The 25393-nt window shown below is 43.2% G+C and overlaps 2 protein-coding genes across 5 annotated transcripts in view; one reads left to right on the plus strand and one right to left on the minus strand.

The window, feature by feature from the left end:
- Positions 1 to 25393, minus strand: part of pla2g6 (phospholipase A2, group VI (cytosolic, calcium-independent)) — a 123371-nt gene that overhangs the window by 50286 nt on the left and 47692 nt on the right. Inside the window, exon 1 of one of the 4 annotated variants that reach the window (XM_067974559.1) lies at positions 5108 to 5150. The exons of 2 other annotated variants lie outside the window; for them this stretch is intronic. The gene's annotated coding sequence lies outside the window, so the exon portion shown is untranslated. Of the gene's footprint in view, positions 1 to 5063; positions 5151 to 25393 lie in introns of those variants that run through there. One more of the 4 variants, XM_067974558.1, reaches the window with a different exon arrangement.
- The window catches only part of LOC137305371 (transcription factor MafK-like), a 41354-nt gene continuing 29349 nt past the window's right edge, over positions 13389 to 25393 (plus strand). Inside the window, exon 1 of the mRNA XM_067974208.1 lies at positions 13389 to 13500. The gene's annotated coding sequence lies outside the window, so the exon portion shown is untranslated. The remainder of the gene's footprint in view (positions 13501 to 25393) is intronic.

Here is a 25393-nt window from a genome sequence, read left to right on the forward strand (position 1 = left end):
GATTAGAAGGATATGTTGATAGGGCAAGATGAAGTAAATAGAGTGGGATGTTTGTGTGAAGCATAAACAACGGCCGAAAGGCCTATATCTGTGCTGTAAATTCTATGTAATATGCAATCGTGAAAAAAAGCAGAAAAAGTTGGAAACACACAACAGGTCAAATTGTGAGAGACAGCAATTTACACGTACTTCCTCCAATTTAGTGTGCTGTATTTGGTCCGCATGGTGCTGTCCCTGTACGCTGGCGTGGCTAAAAACAGATCGAGTCCACGTACATTATGCTGTGTTCACCAAGGCTCACCACCTTCAACTCCCCCTCCCCCTCCCACTTGTACTACACTGTTCCAGCCAAGTTCAATGCAAACTGGTCGGCAAGGTGATGGCAGATGGAGTATAATGTGGGGAAATGTGAGGTTATTCACTTTGGTCGGAAGAGTAGAAAAACAGAATATTTTTTAAATGGTGAGAAACTATTAAATGTTGGTGTTCAGAGGGATTTGGGTGTCCTTGTACACGAAACACAGATAGTTAACATGCAGGTACAGCAAGCAATTAGGAAGGCAAATGGTATGTTGGCCTTTATTGCAAGGGGGTTTGGGACTTCCAAAAGTAAAAAAGTCTTGCTGCAATTGTACAGGACTTTGGTGAGCCACATCTGAAGTACTGTGTACAGTTTTGATCTCCTTATCTAAGGAAGGATATACTTGCCTTGGAGGCGGTGCAACAAAGGTTCACTCGATTGATTCCTGGGATGAGAGGATTGTCTTATGAGGAGAGATTGAGTAGAATGGGCCTATACTGTCTGGAGTTTAGAAGAATGAGAGGTGATCTCATTGAAACATATAATATTCTGAGAAGGCTTGACAGGGTAGATGCCGAGAGATTGTTTCCCCTGGCTGGAGAGACTAGAACCAGGGGACATAGTCTCAGGATAAGGGGTCGGCCATTTAGGACTGAGATGAGGAGAAATTTCTTCACTCAGAGGGTTGTGAATCTTTGGAATTCTCTACCCCGGAGGACTGTGGGTACTCAGTCGTTGAGTATATTCAAGACTGAGATTGGTAGATTTTTGGACTCTAGGGGAATCAAGGGATATGGGGATCGGGCGGGAAAGTGGAGTTGAGGTCAAAGATCAGCCATGATCTGATTGAATGGCGGAGCAGGCTTTAAGGGCCGTATGGCCTACTCCTGCTCCTATTTCTTATGTTCTGTAAGCTTCAGGAATAGTACCTCATCTTCATCGTGAACACTCAACAGCCCTCTGGTCTGAAGACAAAGTTTTTAAATTTCAGACTTTAGCCACGTTTCCATTTTCTTTTCAAGAGGTGCTTATGACCGGGGAGGAGGGGGCAGCAGGTTAACATTCTGGGTTTGGACCCTTTGTCACAACACAGATCAGCACCCTTGGCGTTGGGTCTGTTCTTACTCCTTGCGCGACTCACATACCCACTGTTATCCCAGCATTTAAGTTTTAATAATTATTGTTTTTCCCTCAATTTTCTCACCTTTTCCTTGGGTGGGCCTCTCAACACCTTAACTATTTGCACATGCTTTAATATCTTTCCACTGCATCACCGAGATGATTTTATGTAATCTAACACATTTCCTGCTTTTCCAGGTTGCAGGTCATTTGACCTGTTACCTTTCTCTCTGTGACTGTAGTATCTGTTGGCTCCCCCTCTCTTTCTCCCCCTAATGCTCGTTTAACTTTCAGTTTTCACTTCTAAACTTGTCTTTTCTCTCTGACCTGCTGCATATTGCAACCATTTTTTATTTCTGTTTCCGATTTCCATTTTTCTTTTCTTTTTAATCGTGAGCAAACTGGGGTCTGGCTCACAAGTTGAACTAAATTTCAGACTCTATTGTCACCCACAGTGTATCCCCCACCCTATTTTCTGGGCATCCTCACGAGTAGACGTCCAAGGGCTGAAAGGGTCAAAAGCACCCAGCCTCAGGCTCCAGCAATGCCTCCCTGATCTTGGAGAGACACCACAGCAGTTTGAAGGTGATTTTTCCCGCTTTTTCCCTCCCCTTCCACGGTAAGGGGTGACCCAGACTTCATTTAGTGACTCCCTCCCAGCAGCGCACCTGAGAATTGATACTTAGTGGCCGGAGGGGGGGGGGGGCACTAGAACGCTGCCCTGCTCCCCCGCCCCTCGCCCTCGTGTGAGACCGGCACTGGTGCTCCTGTATTCTGTGCCACTACATCATATATTCACTACTTGCTTCAAGATTACACAGAGCAGACACAAGATGGCAGGCACTGAGTCAGTCAGTGTGTGGAAATCTGATTTAGCGTAATCCAATTTGCAGTGAAGCCTTGCTACATTGGTGCTAAAGATTTAAAATTATTTTTAATTCCATTATACTCACAAGATTACATATGATTACAGATTGTAGCTAATCTCTGAGAGCCAATCAAATTCTAAATCAAAGCACTTCAATATCTATATAATATATTCGTCTTTCGGATGAGACGTTAAACCGAGGCCCTGCCTGCCCTCTCCATTGAATGTAAAAGATCCCGTGGCATTATTTTGAAGAAAAGCAGGGGAGTTCTCCCCAATGTCCTGATCAATATTTATCTCTCAACAAACATCACTAAAATCAGATTATCTGGTCATTATCACATTGCTGTTTGTGGGAGCTTGCTGTGCACAAATTGGCTGCCGTGTTTCCTACATTACAACAGTGACTACACTTCAAAAATACTTCATTGGCTGTAAAGTGCTTTGAGGCTTTCTGAGGTCATGAAAGGCGCTTTATAAATGGAAGTCTTTCCTTCCTTATTATTGTAACATGTAGATTAAAAACACGCCCTAACCCCCAAGTCAGTACAGTGTGCATTTTTCTACTATACTTCAAAGACATACAAGAGTGGAGAGTCCTGGGTCTATACCCCATACAGTAAATGTATGGTCTTGAGCATGTCTGAGGAGTTGTCACGTTGATGGAGGTGCTTTTCTCAAAGGTTATCAGTTTTAAGAGTAGGTGACCCACCCATTTCCTTGGTTGCAAAACGGGTACTGGCATGAGGAGAGCTGGAGAAAAACTGACGTACATGATTTTTATCCTGAACACGTGTAAAAGTGATCTAACTGATTCTAATCTTTCAATCTGTATACAGTTCATGGACAGGCCCTTGCTATGGAAATACATTACTAAGTACAATAGTAAAAAGATTTGCATGAAATACAAGCATTTTGCATATAAATTCTGATTGCCCAAAATCCATTCCATTGCTTGTTCAGTTTTTTTTTTAATTCAATTTTACAAAATCAAACTGAAATTATAAATACTGGGTGGCTTGCAGTGAATTATGGCAATCCAAGCACCTTGGGACGTTTTACTACATTAAAATCGCTATATAAATGCAAGTTTTTGTTGTTCAGAGGATTTTGAGCCTATGCTTCATAACTCTATTTCAGTCTGATATAATGTAAATCAGGAGGGTTATTGTTTTGTCTAATTTTAATAGTACTGGGCTTTCTCTTGGCAAAGACAGTACTCTGTGTTGTTTTACAATGCTACTGTGAGTGAGGATTAGCCTGAGTGATTTGCTTATACAGGCCCTGCGATTAGAAACAGGTCAGCTGATAGCGTAATAAATAATTTTCTAAATCTTATTTCACTCGGCCCTAATAGAATCACCTCTCTTGCCAACTCCAAATGCTGAAACTGGCTAAACGGGTGCGTTTGGCGCATATGGGTTAAGTTCTATAATATGTGCAGTGGCAGTCGAAGGTGCCTTGCTTCCGGCCCCTGGTTAACATTGCTCAGTTGATGCCGACCATGCACTACAAGGTACGTACCTCTGCACTGAGTATTTCTGTGACCCTCTCCCACACTCTGGAACTATGAAGCATTAGCTGACAAGTTCCGGTTTGGAGCAAGGATTTAAGTATACATGCCCTCGGCAGAAATAGTAAGCAGCTCCCCTTCCAAGAAAACCAACCCCGAGCTTGATAGGCAGGTGCTATTGGAAAAGAGCCCCTTCTGATTGACAGCAAACATTTCAGATGCTGCTGCATTCATTAAGAGTATCAAAGTTTTTTTTACGCAGCGAGTTGTTATGATCTGGAATGTACTGCCTGAAAGGGTGGTGGAAGCAGATTCAATAATAACATTCAAAGGGGAACTGGATAAATACTTGAATGGGAATGGGGAAAGGGCAGGGGAGTGGAACTAATCGAATAGCTCTTTCAAAGAGCTGGCAGATGCACAATGGGCCGAATGGCCTCCTTCTGTGCTGTATCATTCCAAGATTCAATCCTGGTCTGGTTTGGGATTGTTGAGTTCAGCTAGGGCATCGATTGGGTTGCTAGAATCGGTCCCCATCTGCCAAAATTGGAGGGGGAACCAGCCAGGGCCCCTGCTCTTGTTCAATGCCTGGTGATATCTGGTGGAAAGCGCTCTCTGTGCGTTATAGGATCACAGGAGCAGGAGTAGGCCATTCAGCCCCATGGTGTCTGTTCCACCAATCAACGAGATCATGGCTGATCTGTATCCTAACTCCATCCACCCCGCCTTGGCTCCATATCCCCTAATACCCACGGCCGAGCAAAAAAAAAATCTACAATGCGTGTGGATGGCAGGGGAGGATGTAATCAGGCTGGCACATGATGCCCTCCCAGGTCGAATAGGCTCACCGCCCAGACCTAGTTCTTGAAGAATGGTCAACTTTGGGCAAGGTACAGGAGGGCGCCCAACTTATGGCGGGTCCGTACCACCACAGAACCTTTGGGACAACAGGGGAGGGGGAAGCAATTCAATGAAATGACAGCCAGAAGCTACCCCCACCTTGCAAGAAGTGCCATTTTATCTGGATTTTATGCCTCATTCTTCAATATTGTTCGCCATGGGGGGACTGGACGGGCCTTATTCGTATTTAAACCACAGTAAATGATATTTTAACATAATTTTTTTAAGGATATGAAAGGCCCAGCCGGTGATTCCCATAGCAACAGGCGCACATTCACCTCACCCCACCCCATTAATGATCTTATCCTCTCCCCCAACCCCACCACGCAGGTAATTTAATTTAGTTCGGCCTTGCCTCGTACCTGCGGCCCTAACGCCACTCGCCGAATATTCCTGAACCTTTTACCTTCAATCCGCTGCTTGCGCCCTCGCCTCGCCCCGCCCCGCCCACCCGACTGACTGACGTCTCTCGCAGCCAATCCGGGGGCAGCTAATGAACCGGATGAAAGGGCGAAACTCTGTCGCATCGGGCGACGATCCCGGCGCCATCTTTCTTTAAGGCAAAATGCCACTTTCCACATCGTGCTGCTGCCATCTTTGATACTGGCAAGGTGACCCATATTATTTTGGTGCTTACTTAATGGGACAGTTTTATATCCCGCCCCCCCCCTCCTCCCCTGCTGTCCTGGAGATGTTGACTCGTGGCTGGTTCCATAGGTGCCGCTTCCCTTCCACTATCTCACCCAAGAGCTCATTATTCATGAATGGGGCTTGTCAGTGGGACTATTGGACCACATGAAGCATCACAGCCAATTTCGCCAGATGTTCTCACTCAGTGTTGACACAAGCACACTTCCAACAGAGCTTGCTGAATAGCAATCAGGAGTAGAAACACTGGCTGATTTCCTTCCACTCACTGAGCCATGAAGTTCCACCACTCCCTCAAGATCACTAATTACATTACTCAAGGAAAATCATTATAATTAGTTGGAAAATGCACTTAAAAACTAATTATGACTGTTCATTTCAAATTCTAATAATTCACTCTACTACTACTAAAAACTCGTTAATAGCACTTAGGAATAAGGAAGGGCAACTTTTACATTCACTTTTACAGTCAAGGAAACAAAGAAAGTTATTTTGTTAATCAGTGCCTGGACATTCCATTCAACATTCATTTAGTATGATTATACATTCACCACTAGTTCAGTAAACAAATCTATTTGTTAGGCCAATCCGATAAAATTCCAAATAAGATTGTTAGGCTGGAAATTTGTAGCACAAATGGGACAAAGATAAAGCTATTGGTTTGCTGTACACCACCAGGTCAAAACAAAAGGGAGGAAAGATTACTTAATGAATAGATCAGTCCATTGCTACCTTCCTGCAGTCTACAGCTTTTCTCCTCACTATCAACCACACGGCCAATTTTTGTGTCATCTGCAAACTTTTTGATCAAGCCCCGCACATTAAAGTCCAAATCATTATTATATACTACAAAAAGCAAGCGACCTAGTACTGAGCCTTGCAGAACCCCACTGGAAACAGCCATCCAGTATGTGCATAGCAATGGTGGACTTTAATCATAGAATCATAGAAAGTTACGGCACAGAGGGAGGACATTCGGCCCATCGCGTCCGTGACGGCCGATAAACAACTATCCAGCTTAATCCCACTTTCCAGCATTTGGTCTGTAGCCATGTAGGTGACGGCACTTCAAATGTACATCCAAGTACTTTTTAAATGAGTTGAGGGTTTCTGTCTCTACCACCCTTTCAGGCAGTGAGTTCCAGACCCACACCACCCTCTGGGTGAAAAAAATTATCCTCAGCTCCCCTCTAATCCTTCTACCAATTACTTTAAATCTATGCCCCCTGATCACTGACCCCTCTGCTAAGGGAAATAGGTCCATCCTATCCACTCTATCTAGTCCTGTCATAATTTTATATACCTCAATTAAATCTCCCCTCCTTTGTTCCGAAGAAAACAAACCCAGCTTATCCAATCTTTTCTCATAGCTAAAATTCTCCAGTCCTGGCAACATCCTTGTAAATCTCCTCTGTACCCTATCTAGTGCAATCACATCTTTCCTGTAATGTGGTGACCAGAACTGTACGCAGTACTCAAGCTGTGGCCTAACTAGTGTTTTATACAGTTCTAGCATAACCACCCTGCTCTTATGTTCTATGCCTCAGCTAATAAAGTAAAGTATCCTGTATGCCTTTTTAACCACCTTATCTACCTGTCCTGCTACCTTCAGGGATCTGTGGACATGCACTCCAAGGTCCATTTGTTCCTCTACACCTCTCAGTATCTTTCCATTTATTGTGCATTCCCTTGCCTTGTTTGCCCTCCCCAAATACATTACCTCACACTTCTCTGGATTGAATTCCACTTTTCTGCCCACCTGACCAGTCCATTGATATCTTCCTGCAGTCTACAGCTTTCCTCCTCACTATCAACCACACGGCTAATTTTTGTATCATCTTTGCAAACTTCTTGATCAAGCCCCCCACATTCAAGTCCAAATCATTAATATATACCACAAAAAGCAAGGGACCTAGTACTGAACCTTGTGGAACCCCACTGGAAACAGCCATCCAGTTGCAAAAACACCCGTCAACCATTACCCTTTGCTTCCTGCCACTGAGCCAATTTTGGATCCAACTAGCCACTTTCCCTTGGATCCCATGGGCTTTTACTTTTTTGACCAGTCTGCCATGTGGAACTTTGTCAAAAGCCTTGCTAAAATCCATGTACACTACATCAAAGGCGTTACCCTCATCGACTCTCCTTGTCACCTCCTCAAAAAATTCAATCAAGTTAGTCAGACATGACCTTCCCTTCACAAATCCATGCTGATTGTCCTTGATTAACCCGTGCCTTTCTAAATGACGATTTATGCTGTCCCTCAGAATTGATTCCAGTAATTTATGCCCACCACCGAGGTTAGACTGATTGGCCTATAATTACTCGGTCTATTTTTTTCTCCCTTTTTAAACAATGGTACAATCCTCCAGCACCACGCCTGTAGCCAGGGAGGATTGGAAAATGATGGTCAGAGCCTCCGCTATTTCCTCCCTCGCTTCTCTTAACAGCCTGGGATACATTTCATCCGGGCCTGGCGATTTATCTACTTTCAAAGATGCTAAACCCTTTAATACTTCCTCTCTCACTATGTTTATCCCATCCAATATTTCACACTCCTCCCCTTCCTTAACTACAATCTCTCCATCGTCCCCCTCTTTTGTGAAGACAGATGCAAAGTATTCATTAAGAACCATATCCACATCTTCCGCCTCCACACACAGGTTACCTTTTTGGACTCTAATAGGCCCTACTCTTTCCCTAGTTATCCTCTTGCTCTTTATGTACTTATAAAACATTTTGGGATTTTTTCTTAATTTTACTTGCCAGTATTTTTTCATGCCCTCTCTTTGCTTTCCTAATTTCCTTTAGGCTTTCTACAGTATTGAGCTCTCGGGGTCTGACATATGCTTCCCTTTTTTGCCTTATCTTACCCTGTATGCTTCCTTGTCATCCAGGGGGCTCTAGATTTGACAGTCTCAATACAGTTTCATATACACTGAGAATTTCCAAATAGTCTAGAATCTGAACTAGCAAATGTAATGCATGACTGCTTTCTGACCCAGTGATAACCTGAGGTAACCCATACTGCTACCTGGTCATGGCAAGTGACTAGACAGCATTCTTGGAGTGGATGTAGTGGCACCCAGGGTGACACCAATCATAATATGTTTAAATTTGACATAATCTGGGATAAACCAATATAACAAACCAATTCTCAAATCTCCAACTTTAAAGGAGACAACTTCAAGGGAATAAGGGAAGAACGTAAACTGATTGACCGGGGGGGCATTCAAAAAAACCTCAGCTGAGGACAAATGAAATATCTTTAATGACACACCAAGAATTAGGAAATGCAGGGTAAGCAAATATGATCTGATATGGATTAATAAAACAGTACAAAGACTTGTATGAAAAACAAATCCTACAAAGCCCGTAGGGAGAATGGTGAGAAATGTTAAAGAGATGGTTAGAGGGGCAAAGAGCAAACCAGAAATGGTGCACCTTATATAACCTGAGGATGAACTCAAAATATTTAACATATTAGCTGATTAGTTCCTGGAAGTATTCAGCGGAGAAGACACTAGTAGCATGCTCTCTTATATAGGAGCTTCCACAGCTAAACTTAATGACTTTGATATCATCTAAAGCGTCCAACAACACTGTTTTATATAGCACCTTTAACGTGGAAAATTTTTCAAAGTGCTTCACTGTGGCATAATCACAAGATGGACACCAAGCTAAAGAAGAAGATGTTAGGAGGGTTACCAAAAACTTGGTCAAAGAGGTGGGTTTTAAGGAAGATCTTAAAAGGAGAGGAAGAGAGAGAGTTGGAGGAGTTCAGGGAAGGAATTCCAAAGTGTGAGGCCTAGACAGCCGCCAATAATGGGGCAATGGAGGGGGTGTACACAAGAGTCAGAAGATCAGAAGGAGAGACGGTGGGGGAAGGTGGGAGGGACTGTAGGTCTGGAGGAGTGCAGCCATGAATTAATTTAAACACCAAGTTGAGAATTTTAAAATTACAGCATTGGGAGACCGCAAGGCAATGGAAGTCAGCAAGGACAGGGTGATGATCCTGCTGCAGGATAGGATATGAGCAGCAGAGTCTTGGATGAGCTGAGATTTACAAAGGAAGAAGACTTGGAGCTCGGCCAGGAGAACAAAAGCATTTGTGAAGTCTGACGAAAGCGTGGACGAGGGTTTCAGCAGCAGATGGGCTGAGGTGGCGTCAGAGCTGGGCAACGTTGCAGAGGTGGAAGTTGATGGTCTTTATGATGGAGAGGATTTGAGGTTGTAAGTTCAGCTCAGGTTTGAATAGAATGGCGAGGTTGCAAACTGGCTGGTTCGTCCTGAGAGAGTGGCCAAGGAGGAGGATGGAAAGAAAATGAAGAAATCCTCAGGGGCGCACACCATATACCCAAGGGTGTTAAGTGAGATGAGGGGCTGACTCGAAAATGTGGTAATTATTTTCAAGAAAAATAAACTCAGGTCTTACATCAATAACCGGCAAAATAACTGAACTGATCATTAGACGTAAACTTGAGAAAATAATCTACTAAGTGGCAGCCAACACGGTTTCAGAAGGGGCAGATCCTGCCAGACCAAACACCTTCACTGTTTTGATCAAGTGACATCTCACACGGACATTTTAAAGCCTTATGGTATAGTATGCCTAGACTTCCAGAAAGCCCTTGATAAAGTTGCACATGAAAGGCTGCTACAGAAGCCGAAGGCAGTGGGCATTATAGCAAAATTTGGAGGTAGATAAGGAGTTGGCTGAAAGAGAAGTAGATACCAGTTAAGGGAGTGATGTCAGGCTGGGGAGATGCACTGAGTGGATTACCTCAGGCATCAGTGCTCAGGCCCTACTGTTTCTGATCTGTATAAATGACCTGGATTAAGTTGGTTAAATTTGCGGACGCTGGGGGTGAGGGAAGCAGTAGAATGTGATGAAGCAAGCAAAGAGTTGTAGAAACACCTGGACAATATTTGCAAACGGGTTGAACAATGGCAGATTAAATTCCATACAGATAAGAGCAAGGTCTTACAAACTGGAAGAAAAAATGGGAGACATATTTAATGAATGTTGTTGAACTAGCTAGTGGAGAGGCTAAATGAGACCTGCGGGCAATAGTAAACTCAATACTAACCATGTTAGAATCATATGGCACAGAAGGAGGCCATTCGGCCCGTCATGCCTGTGCCGGCTCTTTGAAAGAGCTGTCCAATTTAGTCCCACACCTCAGCTTTCTCCCCTGTAACCCTGCAAATTAGACCTCTTCAAGTATATGTCCAATTGCCGTTTGAAAGCTCCTATGGAATCTGATTCCGCCCCCCCTTTCAGGTAATTCCAGATCTTGACAACCCTCTGTGTGAAAAAAATTCTCCTCATTTCCCCCTTTAGTTCTTTTGCCAATTATTTGAAATCTATGACCTCTGGTTACCGACCCACTTGCCAGAGGAAACAATTTCTCCCTACTTGCTTTCTTGACCGTCTTATCAACATGCACTGCTACCTTCAAAGATTTGTGAATATGCACCCCCAGGTCCCTCTGCTCTTGAATCCCCCCCTCTCAAAATAGCACCATTTAGATTATACTGCCTCTCCACGTTATTCCTCCCAAAGTGCATCACTTCACATTTCTCCGCATTAAATTGCATCTGCCAAGTGTCTGCTCCTTTCACCAGTCTATGTCCTCCTAAAGTCTGCTCCTATCCTCCTCACTATTTACTACATTGCCAAATTTTACATCATCCACAAACTTCAAAATTGCACTCCCTATACCCAAGTCCAAGTAATTTATAAATATCAAGAAAAGCAATGGTTCTAATATCAATCCCTGGGAGACCCCACTGCATACTTCTCTCCAGTCAGAAAATTATCCGTTCACTACTATTTTCTGCCTCTTATCCCTTAGCCAATTACGTACCCAAGTTACCATTGTTCCTTTAATGCTTCCATTTTCTGAAAAAGTCTGTTATGCGGCACTTTATCAAATGCCTTTTGAAAGTCCATAAATACATCTATTGCATTACCTTCATTAACCCTCTCCGTTACTTCATCAAAGTCAACGTACTGCAGTAATCAAAAAATGCTGATCTATATTGCTGAATTAGTAGAGCATTGACAGGAAATCGTGTGAATGGGAGGGAAAGGAAGATCTGGGAAAGGGATATCCTGGGGATCAGCAGGACTGGGAGGTGGGATTTTGGAACTTTGCAGGGGCAGAGTCTGGCTGGGATCTGGGAGTATTTAGGGGAGCAAGATCTAGCAGCCTTTTAGAGGAAGAAGCCAGACGAATAGAATGGAAACTACCCTTGGCCCCTTTTAGACCATCAGATCCCAACTCTCTCCCCCTCACCACTTGCCCCCTCCCCAACCCCACGGGAGATACATCTGTCACACTCCTCCCCCAACCTGTTTGTAACCCCTTTTGTACCATCCCTTGCCTCCTCACCACTTACCCCATCATCAATCAGTTCCTGTTTTGACATTATGTCATAAAGCAAGTAATGCACAGTTAATAAGTTTGTTGATTTATACTGTCTTTAATAAACATAAATGTCCATAAAGAAACTAAAAATACCTCAGAAAACGCTCAAAAGTTCATTATTTCCCTTAACCTCAAAAATGGCTCAGAATAAAAAGATTTTTTAACAGAACTTTCAATCATTTGATTGAGGAAAAAAAATACATTCTCGATAAACAATCTTTGTTGATATTTAGAAAGGAAAGCAGAAAAGTGCAGCTGCAGCTGATGACGGGTATGTTAATAAGATGTTTTGAGTGACTGAGCACTTCAGAATAGAGCAGTTGTTAGTTAATACTTTAACTGATACTTACCTGAAATAAATCTTGGCGAATTCAATCTCCAATTTGTTTGATAGACTTTTGGAAATAGCAAAGATACTCACAAATACTCATGAGGGGACATGGACTGAGTTACTGTTGGTACATAGACAGCATGCTGCAAACTGCAAACTCTCAGATGTGATTAGAAGTTTTGTACAACTTTTGTGAGGTAAAAAAATTATGGTCAAAGCTCAGGCTTTTGATTCAAGCCTGGGCCATAAAGTTAACACTTTAAGGAAGGCATTATAACGCAATTCAATGAGTAATTTTCAGTCATGCTATTATGAAATATGTATTTTAAAAAAATATTATTGAAAATTTTATAAATTTAAATGAAAATCTTTTGGAAAAGCATTTCGAATGATTCAATTGTTCATCGACAAAAAACTGCAGGCAACTGTTTGCACTGGAAATTGCCATTATAAATAGGAACATAGGAACAGGAGTAGGCCATTCAGCTCCTCGTGCCTGCTCCGCCATTTGAAAAGATCATGGCTGATCTGTGATCTAACTCCATATACCTGCCTTTGGCCCATATCCCTTAATACCTTTGATTGCCAAAAAGCTATCTATCTCAGATTTAAATTTAGCAATTGAGCTAGTATCAATTGCTGTTTGCGGAAGAGAGTTCCAAACTTCTACCACCCTTTGTGTGTAGAAATGTTTTCTAATCTCGCTCCTGAAAGGTCTGCCTCTAATTTTTAGACTACTCCCAAAATCCCCAACCAGCGGAAATAGTTTCTCTCTATCCACCCTATCTGTTCCCCTTAATATCTTATAATAGGCAGTTTCGATATTAAAAGTTTACATAAAAGACCATGGCAACAGGAATTAAGGTTTGTGGACAAGAAGTATCACACTTTTATTTTAATGTAGTGTAAGTTTCAGGATATAGACCATTACTTCATATACAGTATCTGGAATTTTTAAAATGCTCTTTTAATGAGAACACGTTTTGTTTTAAAAGCATTACTGCTTAAAAAAGCAGCTGCAATGCTTCCTCCTTCATGTGTGACACTGAGACTAAGAAATGGAGCAGCTTTCCTCAAGAGGGACCTCAGCAACGCAGGGTGACATGCCTGCCCTTCTTGCCCCGCACAAACATGGCGTCCTCGAGGGTTACATCATCCTTTCACCGGATCGACTGACGTCAGTCTCTTTCCATCTATGGTCAACGAGCGGGTGACGTGTGCGCCGTCTGTGTTTTTTATGAATGAAAGGCATCTGCGTGTGTGAGTATCATCTGACCTAGGAATTCCAGGAACTGACTTGTTTTCATACAGGCAAAAAAAACTGCAAAAGGGAAGGGACTGGAAACAAAAATAAAGAGCAGATCTTGCCCAAGGTCTCTGGAAACAGTGAGTAAAGGAGTAATCTCTTCAACTGGACTTATTTTGACTCTGTAATGTTTGAAAAGAAGTTTTGTTTTCTAGAGATTGTCAGTCACAGTGTTGTTGTTGAGTTGGGTTGGGTGCTTTGGTGCTGAATCACTATGAGTTGCGGCTCTGTGAGCATGTACTTTTATGGTCGATTTCAGGATCCAATCTTTCTCAAAAGTACTTTTGGGAGACTTTCTCCAATCCCCCCTTTTGACGAATTTGACCCTAAAAGCTCTTTCTCATTCTGTTGTAGACTGAAGTTTGGACTTTTTTTTTGGATTTTTTTTTTAAAAAGAAAACTTAAAGTCGCTGGCTTTTTGGAGGCTCTTCTTCTTCTTCTTCTTCTTCTCCTCTGAGTGAGCTCGACGAGGGTGGAGAATTAAGGAAAGGGGGGGGGGGGGGGGCAGAAAGACAAAAAAAAACACCGAAAAGAATCAAATATTTAACAAGGAACGAGAAAAAGAATAAAGCGACGACAGGCCCAGAGGGGAAAATACAGCATTCCACAGGTAGGCAAAATGTAAATCAAATAAAAGTGAGCAAATGTAGATGGATTGATTGACATACCAAGAGAAAGATAAAATAGGAACTACTAAAAAAAGAAAATGAACAGTCTAAAATAGGAAATTGAAAAAGGAAAGCAAAGGCAAACTGTTGTGTTGAAGTGAAGCTCTCCTGAATTACCACAAGCATGTGGGTTGTATAAGGCATGCAGAACCTACAGGGACTTTTCACCATTTAAGCATCTGTTTAATATTTAACGGTGTGGCCCAGCAATTATTTGGAATCCATTTCAGAACCTAAGTTATGTGATGCTGAGTCATTTTTATTTGGAAGTAGTGAGGTGTTCCGGATTGCACTGTCATTGTGGGTTGGGACAGGCTGTACGTTGGCATTGGATGTACTGGCTTCTGTTAAGCATCTGGCGTTCTGGATTATTTTAATACCGGCAGAGGGGGATGTGGAACTTTTAAAGTTTAAACAGAATCCAACCGGCTACATGAAACTTTTTTTTCACGAGAAACGACCCAAGGCGACTGTCGGAGTGCGACGATTAGCCTCGGTACCCCTGGGCTGGGCAGGACAACAAAAAAAATAAAATAAAAGTAAGCCAGGGTGGCTCCTGGTCGCTACGCAATCAGACCTGTTTGAAAGTGTGTACATCAGGTGAGGATAGGATCAGGTTCATCCGTGATGCCGACCGTGGTTGAGTAGCCCAATGTTCACTCACTCGCTCTCAAGCCTCACATGTGAGGAAGTAATACTTGCATCTTTACTAAGTTACTCTACTGTTGCTTTCTATCATTGAGCTTCCTCCTTCTGCAAAGGGTGAGCAGCAGGGGCGTGCGTCATGGCCTTGTCCAGGGTGATCAGCAGACAGTAGGAGTACCCCTGAAGGGTAATCTGCTTGTGACTGTACCTTTTCCCACATTGCAACGGTGACTACACTTCAAAAATGATCCGATGCTACACTAGAAAAGAGGAGGCTGAGGGGGGACCTAATAGAGGTCTTTAAAATTATGAAGGGGTTTAATAGGGTAGATGTAGAGAAGATGCTTCCACTTGAGGGGGAGGCCAGAACTAGGGGTTATAAATATAAGATAGTCACTAATAAATCCAATAAGGAACTCAGGAGTAACTTCTTTACCCAGAGAGTGGTTAGAATGTGGAACTTGCTGCTACATGGAGTAGCTGAGGCTGTTTCCAGTGGGGTGCTGCAGGGCTCGGTACTAGGTCCTTTGCTTTTTGTGGTATACAATAACGATTTGGACTTAAACGTAGGGGGCATGATTAAGAAATTTGCGGATGACACAAAGATAGGCCGTGTGGTTGATAGTGAGGAGGAAAGCTGTAGACTGCAGGAAGATATCAACGGACTGGTCAGATGGGCAGAAAAGTGGCAAATGGAGTTCAATCCGGAGAAGTGTGAGGTAATGCATTTTGGAGATAGCAAACAAAGCACAATAAATGGGAGTATACTGAGAGATGTAGAGGAAGTGAGGGACCTCGGAGTGCATGTCCACAGATCCCTGAAGGTAGCAGGACAGGTAGGTAAGATGGTTAAGAAGGCAGATAGAATGCTTTCCTTTATTAGCCGAGGCATAGAATATAAAAGCAGGGATGTTATGCTGGAACTGTATGAAACACTATTTAGACCACAGCTTGAGTACTGTGCATAGTTCTGGTCACCACATTACAGGAAGGATGTAATTGCACTAGAGAAGGTGCAGAGGAGATTTACGAGGATGTTGCCAGGACTGGAGAATTTTAGCTATGATGATAGACTGGGGTTGTTTTCCTTGGAACAGAAGAGGCTGAGGGGTGATTTTGATTGAGGTGTACAAAATTATGATGGGCCTAGATAGAGTGGATAGGAAGGACCTATTTCCCTTAGCGGAGGGGTCAATAACCAGGGGGCATAGATTTAAAGTGATTGGTAGAAGGATTAGAGCGGAAATGAGGAAAAATCTTTTCACCCAGAGGGGGTCTGGAACTCACTGCCTGAGAGGGTGGTAGAGGCAGAAACCCTCAACTCATATTTAAAAAATGCCTGGATGTGCACCTGAAGAGCCGTGAACTTCAGGGCTACGGACCAAATGCGGCAAAGTGGGATTAGGCTGGGTGGCTCGTTTCTCAGCTGGCGCGGACACGATGGGCCGAATGGCCTCCTTCTGTGCCGTAAATTTTCTGTGATTCTATGAATAGCATAGATGCGTTTAAGGGGCAGCTAGGGAGAAAGGAATAGAAGGATATGATGATAGCATTAAATGAGGTAGGGCGGGAGGAGGGTCGTGTGGAGCATAAAACACTGACATAGACCAGTTGGGCCGAATGGCCTGTTTCTGAGCTGTAAATTCAATGTAATTCTATGTAAAAAGTACTTCGTTGGCTATAAAGCACTTTTTGGGATGTCCTGCGATCACGAAATGCGTTTGTACAAATGCAAGTCTTTCCTTTTTTGTTTGTACCTCTCCGTGAACCCCTCCCAGCAGGGCATGAAGAATCTAGATAGCTGGGCAATCAATCGGCCAGCCTAATAGAATATACCTTCTACAGGCAGCTGGCTTTTGGAGGTGGTTTGTGGAGAGGCTGCACAAGAGGCTTCCTGTGTGTGGGAGCACAGCGGAGTGAGTGCTTTGATACTAGAACATGTTACTAGCTTATCATAGAGCACCCACATTTGCTATAGTTACCAGACAATTGCTATAAATACTGATCTCTTTATCGAGTGCAACAGTATTAGTTTCTCAGATGCAACAGTCTACGATACAGTTTCATTTGTGGGCTGGCCCAGAACTATCTACCTATCTATCTATATAATTAGCATATCAAAAGCTGTCCACAGCGAGAGAAAACAAAAGTGTTGTACCTTTCTCATCGGCTTAAATAGACTTAAGCATGCTGGTTTGATGAAATATAGAGCGAAAGAAGGAACTTGCCTATATATATATCCCATCCCAAAGTGTTACACAACCAATTAATTAATTACTGTAGAAGCACAGTCACTGTTGTCACATGGGCAAATGCAGCAGCCAATTTGCCCAAAGTGAGATCATAGAATGCTTACGGCACAGAAGGAGGCCATTTGGCCCATCGAGCCTGTGCCGGCTCTCTGCAAGAGCAATCCAGCTAGTCCCACCCTCCCCCCCCCGCTCTTTCCCCGTAGCCCTGCAAATTTTTCTCCGTCAGCTACCGAACTAATTCTTTTTTGAAAGCTACAATTCACCCTGCTCCCACCGCACTTTCAGGCAGCGCATTCCAGATCCTAACCGCTCTCTGGGTAAAAGAGTTTTTCCTCATGCCGCCTTTGGTTCTTTTGCCAGTCACTGTGTCCTCTGGTTCACGACCCTTCCGCCATTGGGAACAGTTTTTCTTTATTTACTTTGTCGAGACCCTTCATGAGATCCCACCAACAGAAAATGAGAGGAGTGACCAGTTTTTTTTGGTGGTGTTAGTTGAGGGACAAATGTTAACTCGGAGAATTCCCTTTCTTTCACTCGTGTCATGGGATCTTTCACATCCACCTCGGCTTAATAGCTCATCGGGAAAGTTCTCCTCTCCAAGACTACAGCACTCCTTCAGCATTACATTGGATTAACGTGTCTTAGTCCTGGAGTGGGGGCTGGGACCACCAACTTTCTGACTCCTAAGAGGACCCCACAGCAAACTAATAACTTGACAGGCTGAAATTGCAACCAATCTTGTTGCTGTATTTATTGTTTCGAAGCACTCCCAGTCTCAATTTTTGACCTGGCTGAATGTATAGCCATATAACTAACATTTATAAGATCAACCCATAAAAATGCTTACATTTCCCCCTAAAATCATAAAAGTTACCCGTACATTTGTCTCTATTGCTTCTTTCCAGAGACCTAAAACATAAGAAATAGGAGCAGGAGTAGGCCAATCGGCCCTTCGAGCCTGCTCCGCCATTTAATAAGATCATGGCTGATCTGATCCTAACCTCAAATCTAAATTCATGTCCAATTTCCTGCCCGCTCCCTGTAACCCCTAATTCCCTACCTAATTCCGATTTACTTTCCATCCTTTGTTGAAGTTTCGTTTCTTTTCATGACTTTTGTCTTCCATTTCTTTGTGTTCCCCAACCATGAGTATATTCCACACATACATACCGCATTTAGTTTTACAAAAAAATCCTTGTTTTATTTTTCCGCTCACTTTATCCCTCATCCTTACGCTGTATACTTGCCCTTCTCCGTGGCTCAGCGGTAGCACGCTCACCTTTGAGTCAAAAGGTTGTGTGTTCACGTCCCACTCCAGAGCCTTGAGCAAAAAATCTGGGCTGACACTCCAGTGCCATACTGAGAGAGTGCTGCACTGTTGGAGGTGCCGTCTTTCGGACGAGACGTTAAACGGAGGCCCTGTCTGCCCTCTTAGGTGGACGTAAAAGATCCCCTGGCACTATTTCGAAGAAGAATTCTCCCTGGTGTCCTGGCCAATATTTAACCCTCAACCAACATCACTAAAACAGATTGGTCATTATCTCGTTGCTGTTTGTGGGATCTTGCTGTGTATAAATTGGCTGCTGCGTTTCCTACATTATAACCATGACTACATTTCAAAAGTACTTTGTTGGCTATAAAGTGCTTTGGGACGCCCTGAAGTCATGAAAGACTATCTCAATACAAGTTTCTAATGCTTTGCACGGCTGGGACCAACCTTCACCAACTGCCATGTGCTCATTTACCCCCTTTCTTGCAACCCATGAATAATGTCACGGGCAATGGACTAGCACCCTGCAGCAACGTAAAGGCCACTCCTCACTCATCGTATCTTTTGAAGAGTATACCAGTCAACATCTATTTAAAGAGGAAGTATTGCCATCAACTATGCAAATAACTACGCTTATCTGTAATTTGCTTTTAGTTCTGTTTCTGTTTCTGTTGATTGCTGCGCCTAAACTTTCAGGATAACTAGCTCGGAGGAGATGTTTGTTTAAACAATTTTTTTAAAAATCAATTCCGTGGGTTGATCAGCAAGTTGATCTGATGAGCTAAACACACCAGGAAGGTTCCCAGGTTCCATCCCTGGTCTCTGCTGCCTTAGCTGACCTCAGCCGCAGTGCTACTTATTGGCCTTGGCACTCCTGGGTTAGCAAGGGAAAATCAGCTGGATTCCCTTTTCTTAATTGCCGTCAGAAGCAGGAAGCCTAGCCGACTTTCCCTTCTTAGTGACCCCCTCCTGGAAGTGCAGATGTGTGAATATCGGGTGAGGACAGGGCTGAGCTCACATGTCCACTCCGGTGAATGGTGTACAGGCTTTGTATCCTCACCGTGTTGAGATCACATTGTCTCCTACTTGTTAATTGTATCCATTTGATTTATATTAATTAGTGTTAATTGTATTCAGGTGGTGCGCATCAGTTGGGGACTCTCTTGTATCCATTTATATGAGATCTTGCCTAAGGGGTGCACTGTGTGGTAATGTGAATCTCTGTGAATAAAGGCTTGGAAGCAACTGAAGACCAGGCTCTAGTATTCCATCCTTCACCACCTGGCTATCCAGTTTTGACACTACTGTGTCTGAAATTTTCCCAGGGCCTCAAGTGTGCAACTGTTTACCTCTCTGTTTTCCCATCCTCCTATAAATTACAGGCACGTAAAATCCGAACTTGGTGTTATATAATCATGATTCCTGACTTACCTCATCTTCTCTCTTGCACTATAAGCCATGGGCTTTTGTACAAAGGCCTCAACAAAAAGAAAAAAAAATCTGCAGAACAAGGGTGTCTACATCTCCAGTGTAGTGCTGATGGAGTGCTACACTGTTGGAGGTGCCGTCTTTCAAATGAGACGTTAAATTAAGGTCCCATCTGCCCTTTCAGGTTGACGTAAAAAATCCCTTAGTACTATTTGAAGAAGACATGGGGTGTTCTCCCAGTCTCCTGGCATCCTTCGACAAACATCACTAAAAACAGGTCACCTGGTCACTTATTTCATTGTTTGACGGACCTTGCTGTGCGCACATTGGCTGCTGCGTTTCCCTACGGTGGCTGCACTTTAAAAAAAATATTTCCTTGACTGTGAAGCACTTTGGGACTTCCTGAGGTTGTGAAATGCAAGTTCTTTCTTAATAAGAATAAAACCCTCCTAAAACAGAAAATTAAAACCAGAAACTAAACAAAAACATTAAACCCCACTAGCATCAAGTCCCAAGTCCACATAATCTACAGAAGGCCAAAGATACAGAAGTTTCAGGCATGCATGTTCTCACAGCTGTAGGAATTTCTAAAAGTGATGTAATGAATTACGTGTTTACAGATACAGCAAGGGAAACACAGAAAGGTTCTAACCTACAGTGAAGAAAGCAGATGTACCAGTGAAAGTAATATCTCTCGATGTGCCTATAACTGCCCAGACGGAGGCTTCTGTTTGCTGGCATTTAATACAGCGATAATACAATCTCCAATGATAGTACCCTGCTAAACTTCTGCTAAAGCAACCTAGTGCCTTATTTGCCTTTTAGCAGCTAAGCCTTGTATTGACAGTTTCACAGATTGATCCACTGAAAACGAAAGAACTTGCATTTATGTAGCACCTTTCCTATCCTCCGGATGTCCCAAAGAGCTTCACAGCCAATAGCTTACATTTTCTGAAGGGTGGTCACTATTGTTTTGCGGGCAAAAACCAACCAATTTGCACACAGCAAGGTCCCACAAACAGCAATGAGATAAATGACCACATAATCTGTATTTAGTAGTCGTGTTGATTGGACACCAGGAGAACTCTTGTCCTCTTCTACCAATAATGCCATAAGGTTTTTTACATCCACCTGAACAGGCTGATGGGGCCTTGGTTTAACATCTCATCTGAAAGACGCACCTTTGACAATGTAGCACTCCTTCACTGAAGTGTCAGACAGATTGTGTGCTTAAATTCGAGAGTGGGGCTTGAACCCGTAATCGCTGACTCAGAGGCAAGAGAACTACCACTGAGCCAACCTAACACTACAGCTGTAGAATGCTTTCCTGACCAGCAAAGTGTACCATTGCACCATTTAACTCATGTCCTCTTTTCATTCATTCTTCCAATAATAGAAAATGCCTTTGTAACCCCCCTCCAGCTCTACAAACCTCCGAGATCGCTGCGCTCCTCCAATTCTGGCCTCTTGCGCAGCTCTGATTTTCATCGCTCCACTGTTGGCCTGCAGCTGCCTAGGCCCTAAAGCTCTGGAATTCCCACCCTAAATCTCTCCGCCTCTCTCTACCTCTTGCTCCTCCTTTAAGACGTTCCTTAAAACCTAGCTCTTTGACCAAGCTTTTGGTCACCTGTCCGAATATCTCCTTATGTGGCTCGGTGTCAAATTTTGTTAGTATTGCTTCTGTGAAGTGCCTTGGGATGTTTTACTACATTAAAGGTGTTCTATAAATGCATGTTGTTGTTCTTGTTGAAAATCCTTCCGGGTGATCTATGGCATCTCTTAGTCGCTGGTCACTGAGGACATTGGCAATGGACTGGGAGCTGGCTGTGTGTCTACTATCTCAGCTACAAGCATCAGATCAAGTGAATGAAAAATAGGGGAGTTTTTTTAAAAAAAAAGCAAAAATATTCTCACTATCAGACAAAGCAATGAGTTTTTGGCACAGGGACACATTGCAGTTCCACTGTTCTGTGCCAGAGAGCAGTGGGATACGGGTTTGTGCTCACAATGCTAAACATGTAGAACAGAATCTCTACTGTATCGCAGCAGGGAGGCACCAGGTGGGGGCATGGTGATTCGGAGGGGAGGAATGAAGGGAAAAACTGAGGCAGAATCGTCTGCTGGCCAACTCTCACATCTCCCAGTGAAGATAAAGAAAGAACTTTCATTTACGTAGCACCTTTCGTGACCTCAGAACATCCCAAGGTACTTTACAGCCAATGAAGTACTTCAGATGTGTAGTCACTGTTGTAATGTAGGGAAACGTGGCGGCCATTTTGCACACTGCAAGGTCCCACAGCCAGCAGCTATGAGATAATAATCAGCTAATCTGTTTTAGTGATATTGGTTGAGGGATAAATATTGGCCCAGACACGGGCAAGAACGCCCTTGCTGTTCTTCAAATGTGCCATCGGATCTTTTACGTCCACTTGAGAGAACAGACCGGTCCTCGGTTTAGCATCTCATCCAAAAGACAGCACCTCTGACAACGCAGTGCTCCCTCAGTGGTGCACTGAAGTGTTAACCAGATTATATGCTCAAGTGTCTGGAACCTACAACCTTGTGACTCAAAGGCAAGAGCGCTAGCCACTGAGCCAAGACTGACAACCCCTGATCAGGATGGATGGAGGTTTGGGAGGTCACCTGCTGTCTTGGGCATCTATAGTTTTGGCGCAGTGATGGAAAAAGGTGAGGAAATCTTTGTGGGGGGGCGGTGGGTAGTGGGGACAGGTAGCAGCTCACCTTGAACAAAAAAATAAATAATGCTGAAATCATTGTGATTTCATATTGTAATTGTCTCTGGCAGGACCAATGCTATTTCAGTATTATCTGTATTGTATCTATCAGCAATCATGTACAATTATTTTTGGATAAACTTGTATTGGTGTCAAAATTGGTTAATCCTTCATTGGAAATGTTTTGCATTCATGATACATACAGTGGCTATCAGTACAGTCAACATGTTTAGTAACAATCACTATTGATACCATCAACATGCACAGTAACAATTGCTATCAGTATAGTCAACATGCACAGTAATCACTATTGTTACAGTCAACATGCACAGTAACAATCCCTATTATTACAGGGAATGTGCACAGTAACGATCACTTGATACAGTCAACACGTATGGTAACAATCGGCACCCGTAGTCAACATGTACAGTAACAATCGGCATCAGTACAGTCAACATGTACAGTAATAATACCGTCAACAAGTACAGTAATCACTAGCAGTAGTCAACATGTACAGTAATAATCGCTATCAGTACAGTCAACATGTACAGTAATCGCTAGCAGTAGTCAACATGTACAGTAATTGTTAGCAGTACAGTCAACGTACAGTAATCGTTAGCAGTACAGTCAATGTACAGTAATAATTGCTAGGACAGTCAACATGCACAGTAATAATCACTAGCAGTACAATCAACGTGTACAGTAATAATCACTAGCAGTACAATCAATGTGTACAGTAATAATCGCTAGCAGTACAATCAACATGTACAGTAATTTCTAGCAGTAGTCAACATGTACAGTAATTTCTAGCAGTAGTCAATGTGTACAGTAATTGCTAGCAGTACAGTCAACATGTACAGTAATAATCACGTCCAGTAGTCAACATGCACAGTAATAATTGTCTTTATGCAACAACTCAAACTGAATGGTAGCTATTTATCTATATAATAACTTTACTTCTATCTATTCTGTCCTGTCCATCTTTCTGGTGTCAGGCAGGAGTTTTCTAAATGTTTGAGTGTAGGCTTAGGTTAAATCCGTCTGATCCCTCTGATTGGTTCAGGGTTGTACTATTTGTGATTGGTGTCTGTAGTGTCATTTCTGATTGGTTCAGTCACAAAAAAATGTCACTAACTGCCTAAAGGAAAATGACTAATCATCACTTAAAAATTTTTTTTCCATCCATTACACTCTCCGCGAGAACTGCCCAAAGCCATGCTGCTACTAAACAGGTAGATTCTAACATTAGTTAGCACCTATATTTTGATACTTTCAAACTAATGTGTCTATCCCAAATGGTATACTGTTGCGCTCACCTACCCATCCTCTCTCCCACCAGACTCCCTCTCTCCCATCAGGTTCCCACTCTCCCATCGTCCTCTCTCCCATCAGGTTCCCACCCTCCCATCTCAGTGGTGTCTCTGCCATGGCTTCTTGCCAGTGCTGTTTCTCCCTTCTCACTCTTCAGCCAACTCTGCACTCAGGTCCACTGTCACTCTGCACACAGCCTTACCTACTACCTGCTCGCTGCCCCAAGACCCTGAGGATTGTGAACAAGACTCTGGGAGATCCACCTATATGTTTTACAAATTAACAGGTACCCGGGATTATGAGACACAAAGCTGATCTTGGAATTCACAAGTTGGTCATAACCCATGGACACAATTTCTTAATTGTGTTACAATAATTAACTTCAGTAAACTACGCCAACTAATCTGCTGATCAAATGTACATTGAATCATTTTTTTTTTGCTAACAAGCAGCAGGGGAAAAAAATCTTCATCATAATTGTGCGTCAGCTGCAACTCAGTGGGTAGCACTCTTGCCTCTGAGTCAGAAGGTGATGGGTTCAAATCTCACTCTAGAGACTCAAGCACAAAAATCTAGGCTGACACTCCAGTATAATGCTGATGGAGGGCTGCCATGTCGGAGTGCGCCGTCCTTCAGATGAGACATTAAACCGAGGCCCTGTCTGCCCTCTCAGGTGAACGCGAGAGATCCCAAGGCACTAATTTGAAGTGGAGATGCCGGTGATGGACTGGGATTTTAAAATAAAATTGTTGGACTATAACTTGGTGTTGTAAAATTGTTTACTAATTTGAAGAAGAGCAGGGGAGTTCTCCCTGGTGTCCTGGCCAATATTTATCTCTCAATCAGCATCACTAAAAAAACAGATTACCTGGTCATTTATCACATTGCTGTTTGTGGGATCTTGCTGTGCGCAAATTGGCTGCCGCGTTTCCTACATTACAACAGTGACTACGCTTCAAAAGTATTTAATTGGGTGTAAAGCGCTTTGGGATGTCGTGAAAGGTGCTATATAAATGCAAGTTTTTTCTTTTACATATTATCAGCTCTTAATGGCTGCACACTTCCTGGTGTCGTACTGAGCCATACATGCCATGAAAGACCCAGGTTTAATCCCTGCTCCAATCCCAGGCCGATCTCGACCAGGCCAACAGTTGGGGTGCTTCCGTTTGCATTAGGGCCCACCCCGAGTAAAGGAGAGGAAAGATCAGCCAAGCTTCCTGCTCCTGATTGCTATCCAGTGACTCCTGGTGCTGGTTAGGGGAGGGCTGCGTTGGGCTCAGCTTTGATGCACTCCACAGTCGAATAGCCACTGTCTAGCCTCACACTTGAAGAATGGCAAGGTACTGGAAGGTGGAACCGTATCCCAGCATTGAGTCAGTGTCTTTGGGAGAAATTTGAGGAAACAAAAACAACACAGTGGCATTGATCATGTAATGACCTGCACCTCCAGGCACAGTACCTGATGTGCTGCCACTGGTCGTAGCTGATTGCAAAAAGCGATTGGTTTGACACTTTAATTCTATCTCGACCTTCTGCTGACATTCAGAAGGCACTCGAATTTCAGCCTGGTAGTTCAGGATTGATCAGAGCAGGCAGCCGTGTGTCTGTGTATATGTGTGTGTGTGTGTGTCTGTGTACATGTATATGTGTTTGTGTCTGTGTGT

The sequence above is a fragment of the Heptranchias perlo genome, chromosome 40 (genome assembly GCF_035084215.1).
Source record: "Heptranchias perlo isolate sHepPer1 chromosome 40, sHepPer1.hap1, whole genome shotgun sequence".
In the NCBI taxonomy this organism is placed as follows: domain Eukaryota; kingdom Metazoa; phylum Chordata; class Chondrichthyes; order Hexanchiformes; family Hexanchidae; genus Heptranchias; species Heptranchias perlo.